The following is an 11,235-nucleotide window of genomic DNA, read 5'->3' as shown; positions in this document are numbered from 1 at the left end:
GGTGTCAGCGAGAGCGCTGTAGTCCAAACCAAAGAATAACTTATTCAACATGCGCCTGAAGTAAAGTCTACCAATTGTTGCGAATTAATTAATCAAACAACTAAAATATAAAATTTACTCTATTTCAGCACGTCCTGGATGTAGTCTTCATCAGTCTGTAGACAAGTGACGAAAAAGTGGTCAAGTAAGGTGAGAAGAAATTGCACTGATTGTCCGCTAAAAACAGTGGGGCCCAGAGTGAACCTTTCAACTGACTGTCGCTTGGGGACCATCACTTCCTCGAGTCAGTTTCCTGCATTTCTGTCATGGCCATCATTCCAGCATCCACGAGCATACCACAGTTGCAATGATAGACAGGATGAAAGAGCAGTAAATGAGGATTGTGTTAAAGGAATGTCGGGAGAACACAGTATTTTAAAGCACAGTAGGCCTATCGAATTTTGAAGACACACCTGATCCTAATTTTAATATAATATCAAGATCTCAGGTGGTAGGTTTTTGACTGAATGTAAGATAAGGGATTTGTACGTAAATGAAAGAAACAGAGCGAAACAAATAAATAGTTGTTGAATCCAAAAAGAAGTCGTGGGAAGATTTTGGTAATAACCTGGAAAGGCTAGGTCAGGCAGCAGGGAAACCTTTCTGGACAGTAATAAAGAATCTTAGGAAGGGAGGGAAAAAGGAAATGAACAGTGTTTTGAGTAATTCAGGCGAACTCATAATAGATCCCAGGGAATCGCTGGAGAGGTGGAGGGAATATTTTGAACATCTTCTCAATGTAAAAGGAAATGATCCTGGTGGTGTTGCAAACAGCCAAGCTCATGGGGAGGAGGAAAATGATGTTGATGAAATTACGCTTGAGGAAGTGGAAAGGATAGTAAATAAACTCCATTGTCATAAAGCAGCAGGAATAGATGAAATTAGACCTGAAATGGTGAAGTATAGTGGGAAGGCAGGGATGAAATGGCTTCATAGGGTAGTAAGATTAGCATGGAGTGTTGGTAAGGTACCTTCAGATTGGACAAAAGCAGTAATTGCACCTATCTATAAACAAGGGAACAGGAAGGATTGCAACAACTATCGTGGTATCTCATTGATTAGTGTACCAGGCAAAGTATTCACTGGCATCTTGGAAGGGAGGGTGCGATCATTCGTTGAGAGGAAGTTGGATGAAAACCAGTGTGGTTTCAGACCACAGGGAGGCTGTCAGAATCAGATTTTCAGTGTGCGCCAGGTTATTGAAAAATGCTACGAGAGGAATAGGCAGTTGTGTTTATGTTTCGTAGATCTAGAGAATGCATATGACAGGGTACCGAGGGAAAAGATGTTCGCTATACTGGAGGACTATGGAATTAAAGGTGTATTATTAAAATCAATCAAAGGCATTTATGTTGACAATTGGGCTTCAGTTAGAATTGATGGTAGAATGAGTTCTTGGTTCAAGGTACTTACAGGGGTTAGACAAGGCTGTAATCTTTCACCTTTGCTGTTCGTAGTTTACATGGATCGTCTGCTGAAACGTATAAAATGGCAAGGAGGGATTCAGTTAGGTGGAAATGTAGTAAGCAGTCTGGCCTATGCTGACGACTTGGTCTTAATGGCAGATTGTGCTGAAAGCCTGCAGTCTAATATCTTAGAACTTGAAAATAGGTGCAATGAGTATGGTATGAAAATTAGCCTCTCGAAGACTAAATTGATGTCAGTAGGTAAGAAATTCAACAGAATTGAATGTCAGCTAGGCGATATAAAGTTAGAACAGGTCGATAATTTCAAGTATTTAGGTTGTGTGTTCTCCCAGGATGGTAATAGAGTAAGTGAGATTGAATCAAGGTGTCGTAAAGTTAATGCAGTGAGCTCGCAGCTGCGATCAGCAGTATTCTGTAAGAAGGAAGTCAGCTCCCAGACGAAACTATCTTTACATCGGTCTGTTTTCAGACCAACTTTGCTTTACGGGAGCGAAAGCTGGGTGGACTCAGGATATCTTATTCATAAGTTAGAAGTAACAGACATGAAAGTAGCAAGAATGATTGCTGGTACAGACAGATGGGAATAATGACAGGAGGATACTCGGAATGAGGAGATAAAGGCTAATTTAGGAATGAACTCGATGGATGAAGCTGTACGCATAAACTGGCTTCTGTGGTGGGGTCATGTGAGGCGAATTGAGGAGGATAGGTTACCTAGGAGAATAATGGACTCTGTTATGGAGGGTAAGAGAAGTAGAGGCAGACCAAGACGACGATGGTTAGACTCAGTTTCTGACGATTTAAAGATAAGAGGTATAGAACTAAATGAGGCCACATCACTAGTTGCAAATCGAGGACTGTGGCGACGTTTAGTAAATTCACAGAGGCTTGCAGACTGAACGCTGAAAGGCATAACAGTCTATAATGATAATGTACGTATGTATATATGTTCATCGGACTCGTCTCTTTGTCGGTGTTGTCAAAATGTAGTGGGCCATCTGTACAACACGTCACTACGTCGCGTCGGCTGCGTACTCCTAGTTCCAGAAGTCAGTCTGGGACTTCATATTAGACTTACAGTACAGTAAGAACGTGTTTGTATCGTTTATATTGCCCTCTACGATTGTGTCGTAATTTATAAATTGTAAGGAATAATAATGATATATGTATGATCTCCGTAGAAGCCTGGGCCAGATCTTTCTAGCTGACGCCCTTTAGGCGACCTGCATGTCTTTGAGGATGGGACTTTACCTAAGATGATGTTGAGGAAGACGAACCCTCAGCCCCCGAGCTAGAGGAATTAACCCATGAGAATTACAATTCCCGACGAACCCGGAATCGAACCCGGGGTCTCTTGGACTAAAGACGAGCATGATAACGATTTAGCAATGAACCCGGACATTAGAAGAAATTAAGTTCAGGGTAACTGATTAAAGTTAATTTTCATCAGATAAAGTTATCGTTTTCCTAATTTCCTCAAACATTTACCAACATTCTCGATACGACAGTCAATATTTGAGCAGGCTAAACAATGGTTTTTTCCCGGCTGATTAATTAAATTTTGTCCAACTCTGTGGTGTAGTGATTAGTGTGATTACTTGCCACCCCCGGAGGCCCGGGTTCGATTCCCGGCTCTACCATGAAATTTGAAAAGTTTTACGAGGGCTGGAACGGGGTCCACTCAGCCTCGGGAGGTCAACTGAGTAGAGGTGGGTTCGATTCCCACCTCAGCCATCCTGGAAGTGGTTTTCCGTAGTTTCCCACTTTTCCAGGCAAATGCCGGGATGGTACCTAATTTAAGGCCACGGCCGCTTTCTCCCGTCTTCCTTGTCTATCCCTTCCAGTCTTCCCATCCCTCCCCCCGCAAAGGCACCTGTTCAGCATACAGTAGAAGGTGAAGCCGCCTAGACGAGGTACTGGTCATCCTCCCAGTTGTATCCCCGACCCAGAGTCTGCAGCTCCAGGACACTGCCCTTGAGGCGGTAGAGTTGGGACCCCTTGCTGACTCCGAAGGAAAAACAGACCCTGGAGGGCAAACAGATAAAGAAGAAGAAGAAGAAGAAGAAGAAGAAGAAGAAGAAGAAGACGAAGAAGAAGAAGAAGAAGAAGAAGAAGAAGAAGAAGATTTATTTAATTTCACATTTAGAAGGTCATCTTTCGCAGTTGTAGCTGTTCTTTTTTATTTTATTTTTTCATTTTCTATAACCTGTCAGAGAAAAGCCTGTTTACTTCGGTATTTGCATACGAGACCTAGTGTTTACAGAGCACTATGTCTTCAGGTATGGACTAGATCAAATTTGTTACTTTATCACTGACCTGTCTGTCTCATCCCTGGCTTTGGCGATAAAAGTTGCTTTACGTCGCACCGACTCAGATAGGTATTATAGCGACAATGGGATAGGAAAGGGCTAGGAGTTCAAAGTAAGCGGCCGTGGTTTTAAGTATTTGCTTGGTGTGAAAATGGGGAAACCATGGGAAACCATCTTCAGGGCTGCTGACAGTGGGGTTCGAACCCACTATCTCCCGAATGTAAGCTCACAGCTGCGCGCCAACTCGCTCGTTGGTTTGGCGATATGAAAGTGACTTGAGGTATGAGCGATGCTAGTAATGCCATTCCTTATGCAGCCAGTCCCTGTTATGAAAGGTGTGAAAATGTCGCTCGTAGGGTCGGTTGGTGCGTGCATTTCAGTGGACTTGGCAGACTGATATGTAATAGCAACTTCTGACCCGGTGAGGAAAGCGACGGGAAACTACCTTACTCATTCCCCTAGTTTGCCTTTTCAGTGAAGCCTAAGCTATCTATGACAGCTGATGGTGGAGCTGTTGAGGATCAAACCAGTTTTCGGGTTGATTACTCAACAACAACATCCATTTGTAGAAGGAAACTACCAATATTCTATATGAAAAATGCCCTGATTTTATTTCTGATGTTAAACGCACATCGGGAAGCAGAGGTAAGTTAGGTTTAGGATAGCGATTCTCAATTATTTTTCACTGAGGGCCACTGCGACGTCCATGTTTTAAACCACGGGCCAATGAGGATAAATGGAGTTTAAGACAGAAATACAGATTTTGTAGGATTCATATTTTATAATATTTTATTTCCACCGATATGAGTGAACAAAATCACAAATTATATGAATGCTGGTATGAAAGCCCGTTTTCGATCAGTCGAAACTGCTATTTGAAAAATAACTTAAAATTGAAAATGAACACTTTAATGAACTTACTGGATGTTATGAATAAAATTTGTACTTCCTATGTTACTACATGCCAACTGTATAGAATCAGAACAGGTATTTTAACATTTCCTTATAATTCATTTAGAGTATAATTATCTGTATGTATGTTCAGCCCTCAGCCCTAAGGCTGGTTGGATCTTCAACATCTCCGCCATCAGCTGTCATAGATGGCCTAGGCATTACTGAAGAGGCATCCTAGGGAAATTAGGATGAGGTAGTTTCCCGTTGCTTTCTTCGCCGAGCCAGAAGTTTCTATTACATCTCAGTCTGCCAAGCCCACTGAAATGCATGCACCAACCGACCCTAAGAGCAACATTTTCACACCATTCATAGCAGAGACTGGCTGCATAAGGAATGGCATTACTAGTATCGCTCATACCTCAGTCACTTTCATACTGTCAAAGCCAAGACAGAGACAGATCAATGAAAGTAATGAAATTTCTCTAGCCTATACCAGAAGACATAGTGCACTGTAAACACTAGGTCCTGCCAGCAAAGGCATATAGTATAATTATAGATAGGAAATGTGCCTTGAAGTTTATGGATCTAGCTCTAGGGCACGCCAATGGACAAAAATTTTGCATGAACAATATTTTTGTCTAGCTTCAGCACATCCAATCCGGTTGCATAAGTAGCTTCAGTATTTAAATAGCAAAGAAGAATTACGAAGCATCCAACTTTTAAGTCCAACTTGTTTGTTGGCATAGCCGAATGATTAAGATAATGTACTAGTTCATTAACATTATTGTATATCAGTACTAATAGTCTATACGTTACTTTGTCACTTATCAACATGTTCAGATCCTGTTGGTTGATGACATTGACTTTGGACTTAAAATTGCTACTTTCGAGAAATTGTATTTCTCACTTAGATCCTAACACATTTTGTACAATATGAAATCTAATGTTGTGGAATCTCTACAGTATCATCCTGGCCTAGTTCTCTATGGCCAAGTTTAGAAGCCGTTCACAGTAGTTAGAATCTGAACAACTTTGATTCCTTCTTAGTTTAAAAGAAATAATAATGTTATTGTTTCTACGTCCCACTAACTACTTTTAACGGTTTTCGGAGACTTCGAGGTGCCGGCATTTTGTTCCGTGCCTGTAAATCTACCGATACGAGGCTGATGTATATGAGCGCCTTCAAATACCACCGGAATGAGTTTGGGTCAAACCTGCCATATCGGGGGTCAGGAGGTCAGCGCCTCAATCGTCTGAGCCATTCAAACCTGGCAGTTTAAAAGTATTTATTATACTTTTGAACATAGTTTCTTGTCACCACCCGCGGGCAAAATTTTTTTCATGTGAGGACCGGATATGCCTCGCGGGTCGCCTACTGAGAACCAGTGGTTTAGGCTCTAAATTTAATGTAGAATTAATTTCAGAAATCAGCATTCTTATGTACATCAACTTGAAAGAAAACATCATTAACATGAAGCGAAATTTTCGGCACGTTACAGCTTTCACCGTGTCTCCTATCCTTGGTTTAAATCCCGTTACTTTTAGTAAAATTCTGATGTACTGTAGTTTGCTAGCTCTATAGATATTTTATACGAAATCACTTGCCCAGAATGTTCAAGTAACGAGAGAAGTACTCCTTTCTACCCGTTTCCTTTTTTTGTTTACTAAAAACCTACAACCTGTTTTCCAGTCTTTGACCGGGTCAGGGATGTAATGAATGAATCATATATAGGCTGTTATTACGATGGGGTCGCCACTCCCAAAGTGATTTATATTAATGAGTGATTGATGCTATGAAATGAGAATGGAGAGTGTTGCTGGAATGTGAGATGACAGGGAAAACCGCCTGTCCCGCCTCCGCTTTGTCCAGCACAAATCTCACATGGAGTGACCAGGATTTGAACCACGGTATCCAGCGGTGAGAGGCCAACGCGCTGCCGTCTGAGCCACGGAGGTTCTTTTTTGTTTACTCTCGACGTTAATTTAAATGTCGGTCTCATTTGTCATAGGCGCTACTGTCTAACCACACCGTTGAATGGTCATTTCCTGAAACGGCATATTGCTCATTCAAGCAATTGATTATAGGCGAGACAATGTTTTAAACAGCGATTTCTCAAGCCAGACAGACAATGAACACCTCTGCAATTGTAATTTAGAGTTGAATAACATCGGATATGAGAGTACGTACTCAAACACGGAGGTGGTTATCCTGTGTCGGATGCCAAACTGAAATTTAAATGAGTGAGAGGACTCTAGACGAGCTTTCCCCTTAAGAGTCCCATTACTCCAGCAAATCATGAGACACTGGTTCTTGCGGCTGTTCACACTATATGAAAATTCACAGCCTGTTTCCAGTCATTCGACCGGGTCAGGAATGGAGGGTACATAAAATGTATTCGCAAGAAAATATCCTCCAAAAAGAGGTTGCCAGAAATGACGAAGTATACGCTAATTTACCAAACAATACTCCAGGTACAGGCAGGAGCAGTGTTTTATTATGGGAAGCATTTTCTTCTCAAGACCGAGCGAGTTGGGGCGCGCAGCTGTGAGCTTGCATCCGGGAGATAGTGGGTTCAAGCCCCACTGTCGGCAGCCCTGAATATGGTTTTCCATGGTTTCACATTTTCATACCAGGAAAATGCTGGGGCCGTACCTTAATTAAGACTATGGTCGCTTCCTTCCCACTCCTAAACCTTTCCTATCCCACAGTCGCCATAAGACCTATGTGTATCGGTGTGACGTAGAGCAAATTGAAAAACAAATTTTCTTCTTAAGAGCATCTGGACGCGAAACCTGTAAGTTTTAAAGCCCGTTTTGAAGTTTCATATATAAGAAACTATTTGTTTCAACACTACCAACCTATGCTCACTCTTTACTAGCTATGGCAAAATACATGCGTATCAACTATCGATCGAGCCTTAGTTCATCAATAGGAAGGCAAATAGCAACAAATCACATTCATAACTCAAATTTTTTTGCACAAATGTAGGTACCTATAATTTTCACGGAAGTTATTATATAGTGAATAATTTTTTTTTTTTTTTTTGCAAGTTACAATATAACATAAGAGCACACACATTTATCTTCGTACAGGGCATGAAGGCCCTTAGAGGGATGGAAGGTAAAGGCTTGCACTATTCGTAAGCTCGGCACTTGATCTGGTAGAGTGGTTAGCCGCCTTTGCCTCAGGAATTAACCTGGTACTCATTTTTAGTGTAGGCTGAATGAACCTGCGCAAGTGGAAATCTCATTTCTGAATGTTTACAACTTCCTGACGGGAAATCGAACCCACATCTTTCCAGGTTAACCGGGCACGCACCTTTACCGCCTCGGCCGGACAGCTCCTCAATAAAGACTCACAAGTGTATCCAAAATGTAGTTATCCTAATAAAATGGGTTCTCTAAATTAAAATACATTTACCTCAAATATTGAGCTGATTTGTGCCATTCTTCTTATATTTTAGGGAAAATGTGTAATCTGTCTAAATAACAACGCCCAACGTTGGGCACCAAATTTAATCTGATTGTTATACATGAATAAATTAACTGAAATAAATTAATAAAATAATTGAAATAAAATAAATTAATAAAATAATCGAAATGTCCGCAGTGTGGGCGCCAGAGTTCACCAGAATGGATCCCTCAAATTTTAATAAAGCATGATAATTTTCTCTCCCAGTGAGTGTACGCAAAGCTGCGTACTGTTACATCTGCTTCAGGCCTTATCTAAGCCTCTGAAAACGACTAAATAGGTAGGAACTGCACCTACGTTCATCAATAACTCCACTGATTTTAAAATAACTAACTATATTCTGAATATTATCCGTGCATGAGCACCTCATCAACACACCAAAATATACATAAAATACACTCAAAAACTACTGCTGAAAGACTCCATATTTACACAATTATCCAACAACAAAAACAGTGGGAAACCAAAAGCGAGGACCAAGCTACCATTTGTAGTCAGCCCGACGAACGTTAATTACAAAGCATATACATCTATATGTAGATAAATACCCTTCACTGTCTCTGTGTATCAACACAACTTGCATATTCTCATTATTGGCACTTGTTTTATCACATTGATACTGTACCTTTATAATTCTGTGTTCACTGATTCTAACACTTGGTTTAAAGATACTTTCACTTGAGCAACACACACTTGTTGTTCCAGAACTTAAATTATGGAAAGTCTGAGATACCGTAGCCCAGAGCTTTCACCAACATATAAGACACTAAGCCGCCACAAGTGATATAATATCAAGTGCCTAAGCACTCCACAGTTTGTAGGTTAGTACCACACATCACAAAACTCCACGTCAACCACATTCCGCAAAAGTTTCTAAGGCAAGTCCGCTCCCACAAAGTTTTAAGTCAACCTCCATACCACCAAAGTTACATATCCTCTTCCTCCACTGTTTCACAAAAGTTTTAAGACAAGTCTTCTCCGCCGTTTTCTCATATGCCTAAATAGACCTCAGTTTCCCCCTATTCTCATATGGTACGTCTAGATTGATCCTCGTCATCCAATCACGAGTAGAAGATCCTCTCGCCATACCAAGACCACGCCCCGAACCTCTTCTGGGTCCCAAGACAATAGCAACCAGGCCGCGTCATCGGAGTCTGGGCTGTTCCACATGACTCACAGAAACCGATTTGTAAATAACACCGTTTTCCCCTCCGCTTGTCTAAAATATTAAGAATAAGTATACAAATGAAATAATAATAATAATAATAATAATAATAATAATAATAATACGAATCATGACAATAATATATCTTACTTCTGAATACAGTGCGAGGGTGTAATATATGCACTATCACAATGTCCTTTTTAAAATCTTTCTTGTAGCTCTTAGGACTACTAGTGTAGCTAGGGATTTAAAAATGTCACTTGAAATTCAATTTACTGACAACTGAGAGGGTGGATGTGGCAGTGGCGCAGCTCCAATTTTGTTGCAGGTACATACACATATTATATCGTTCATGGCCTGCACATCTCAAAAAAATAAAGTTCAAAATGTTCCTTTCCATTGTACTGAAATACAGAAAATCATCATCATAATCCAAACAGGAATTAGGACAAGTGACGTGTTGCGGTATCAATCTGTCTCTTAGCTGGGGCATATTAGAGCGACTTCCTCTGTACTGGTATCCTAAGACTTGCTTCGGGATTCTTTCCCTTCCCATTCTGTTCGCATGGTCCTTCCAGTTCTTTCGGTATTTTCCTACGAATTTTAACAACATTCATCACCTACTCGTTCTTATTGTGGTCCCATTGCGTGTGTCCCGAAAATGTACGATTAATGTATGGTGTAAATAGCAAGCGGTACTAAACGACTCCATAGGATAATAATAATAATATTAAAATTTACCTCCTCATCCTCCTTACCGCAGTCATGACCTATATGTTCTGAGATGTGCCACTGTGTATGTATGTATGTATGTATGTATGCATGCTGGGTATTCAGCCCGAAGGCTGGTTGGATCCTCAACAGGTTCACCATTAGCTGCCATAGATGGCCTAGGTGTCACTGAAGAGGCGTAGTAGGGAAATGAGAAGTGAGGTGGTTTCCCGTTGCTTTCCTCACCGAGCCAGAAGTTGCTATTGCACATCAGTCTACCAAGCCCACTGAAATGCCTGTACCAACCGACCCTATGAGCGAGATTTTCACAACATTCATAGCAGGGACTGGCTGCATAAGGAATGGCATTACTAGCGTCACTCATACCTCAGCCACTTTAATATTGTCAAAGCCAAGGAAGAGACTGAGACAGGTCAATGAAAGTAACAATTTTATTCTAGCCCATACCAGAAGACATAGCGCACTGTAAACACAACATCTTGCCAGTAGCATATGTGCCATTATTGCTGCAAATTTGTTTTTTATTGTATTGGACTATCGTAGAGTGGAATAGCCGCGCGCGCTTAAGGCTATGGAGTCATGAGAGACAAATGGATGACGACAGATTATATAGAAAAATATCCGACTCGTTAGCTGAATGGTCAGCGTACTGGCCTTCGGTTCAGAGGGTCCCGGGTTCGATGCACGGCCGGGTCAGGGATTTTAACCTTCATTGGTTAATTCCAATGACCCGGGGGCTGGGTGTTTGTGCTGTCCCCAACATCCCTGCAACTCACACATTACACTTTCCTCCATCACAATAACACGCAGTTACCTACACAAGGCAGATGCCGCCCACCCTCATCGGAGGATCTGCCTACAAGGGCTGCACTCGGCTAGAAATAGCCATACGAAATTATTATATATAGGAAAATAATTATCTTTATTTTATATCGCACCGACACAGACAGGTCTTATGGTGACGATGGGATAAGAAAGGGCTAGGAGTGAGAAGGAAGTGACCTTGGGCTTTATTAAGGTACAGCCCCCAGCATCTTCCTGGTATGCCAATGGGCAACTGTCTTCAGAGCTGCCGAAAGTGGGGCTCCCGAATGCAAGCTGACGATTACGTGACTCAAGCCGCGTAGCCAACTTGCTTGATAGGAGAATAATGAACTCGGACATGTAGGTTAATAGAAGCAGAAGGAGACTGACGGC

The sequence above is a fragment of the Anabrus simplex genome, chromosome 1 (genome assembly GCF_040414725.1).
Source record: "Anabrus simplex isolate iqAnaSimp1 chromosome 1, ASM4041472v1, whole genome shotgun sequence".
Taxonomy (NCBI): Eukaryota; Metazoa; Arthropoda; class Insecta; order Orthoptera; family Tettigoniidae; genus Anabrus; species Anabrus simplex.
The sequence above is the reverse complement of the archived record's forward strand: the minus strand, read 5'-3'. Positions refer to the sequence as shown.